Source organism: Stegostoma tigrinum, chromosome 16, assembly GCF_030684315.1.
Source record: "Stegostoma tigrinum isolate sSteTig4 chromosome 16, sSteTig4.hap1, whole genome shotgun sequence".
Taxonomy (NCBI): domain Eukaryota; kingdom Metazoa; phylum Chordata; class Chondrichthyes; order Orectolobiformes; family Stegostomatidae; genus Stegostoma; species Stegostoma tigrinum.
Genome location: NC_081369.1, coordinates 59,063,693 through 59,065,670, shown reverse-complemented (window position 1 = coordinate 59,065,670; position 1,978 = coordinate 59,063,693). Strand labels below are relative to the sequence as shown.

General features: G+C 40.5%; 1 non-coding gene across 1 annotated transcript; it reads left to right on the top strand.

The window, feature by feature from the left end:
* Positions 1-797: 797 nt before the first annotated feature.
* Positions 798-871, top strand: trnai-aau (transfer RNA isoleucine (anticodon AAU)). Its single transcript has one exon. It is a non-coding gene; the product is annotated as a tRNA-Ile (tRNA).
* The last annotated feature ends 1,107 nt before the right edge of the window (positions 872-1,978 follow it).

Below are 1,978 nucleotides of genomic sequence, written 5' to 3'. Positions count from 1 at the left end.
GCTCGACACCTTGCTTTCCCATAACTTCCTCAGTTCTGAAGGAGGGCCATTGGACCCCAAATGTTAACTCTGACTTGCTGTTCACTGTTTAATTGTTGTTTCACCAAGAAAGAGTTAATTAGTTAATTTGGCAGTTTGTGAATATCCTGACAAGAAAAAGAGTAACTCAATATCCAAATCTGAAATGGCTTATTTAAGACAGCTAAATTTTGACATCATTACCTTCCAGACTGGGGTGGACACTAGGTCCTAGAAGATTACTAAGCATTGAGCTAAAATGAAGGGATTAAAAATGACACCTAGAATTTATACAACACCTTTAACTTAGTAGAACACAGGAATAGGAGTAGGCCACTCAGTCCTTCGAGCATGTTCTATCTTTCAGTGAAATCATGGCTGATCTGTGGCCTAACTCCATATACCCAATTTGGCCCGTATCCCTTAATACCTATACCTAACAAAACATTTTTGATCTCACAGTTATAAATAACAACTGATCTTGACTCAGTTGCTGTTTGTTGATGAGAGTTCCAAACCTCTACCACCTTTTGTGTGTAGAAATGTTTCCTCATGTCTTTCCTGAACGGTCTGGCCCAAGTTCTCAGACCGTGCCCCCAGTTCTAGAATCCCCAACTAGAAGAAATAGTTTATCTTTATCTAAAGTGAAACAAAGAACTGCAGATGATGGAGATCTGAAACATAAACAGAAACCCACATAAGGCAATACTGGGTCCAAGATTAGTTGAGACAGGGTGACAGTGCCAAAAGCCATCTATGTCATAAATCTATGTTGTGGCGGTTGGTTAGCTCAGCTGGTTAGAGCATAGTGCTAATAATGCCAAGGTCATGGGTTCGATCCCCATACTAAACAAGTCCGTTGGATCTAAGCCATGAGTTGCCAGATTTAAGGGGAGGTGATGGCTGAGTGGTATTATTGCTGAACTGTTAATCCAGAGACTTTCATAACATTCTGTGGGCCAAGGTTCAAATCCTGCCATGGCAGATGGTGGAATTTGAATTTAATAAATATCTGGAATTAAGAATCTAATGATGACCATGAATCCATTGCCAATTGTCAGGAAAAACCCATTGGGTTCACTGATGTCCTTTAGGGAAGGAAAATGCCATTATTGCCTGGTATGGCCTACATGTGACTTCAGATCTACAACAATGTGGTTGACTCATAATTTCCCCCTGGGGAATTAGGGATAGGCAATAAATGCTGCCTGGACAGTGACACCCTCATCGTGTGAATGAATAAAGGATAAAAAAGATTGAATGTGGGGTGCATAAAAAATGTGAACAGACAGAATCAGGTTCTAAAGTTATTGGACTCGATGTTGAGTCCTCGAGGCTGCAGGAAAACCAAATGTTGCTCTTTGAGTTTCCACTGACCTTTGCTGGAGGACTGCAGCAGACCTGTGTCAGAAATGTGCACATGGGAATACAGTAGTTTGTTGAAGTGGCAGGCAACTGGAAATTTTATCTTTATTTGCCTCGTCTTTTCCTGTTAATATCTTGAAGCTTTGATTGGACCATCCCCTAACCTCTAAATTCTAGAGAAAGCAGGCCTCACTTGTATAATTTGTTCTCGTAACCCCGAGATCCAAGTATGATTCTTGTAAACCTACGTGGTACTCCCTCTGAGGTCCTTCCTAATGTTTGCTGCCCAGATCTGATTACAATACTCTAAGTGGGATCTCGCCAGTGCTTTTTTTACAACTGCAGCCTAACCTCTGTGTCTTTATACTCCAGCCCTTTAGATACAAAGGCCAGCATTCCATTAGCCTTCTTGATTATGTTCTGTTTATGGCATTTTTGCACCTGAATTACCAAGTTTCTTTGTACAACCTCTGGACTTAATTTCATACCATATAGAAAGACATCCCATTGCAAGCAACCAACACAACAATGTTATTGAACCAAATCTAGTACTGAGTCACATAATGATATTTCAGAGTAGATGATCAAAATGCTT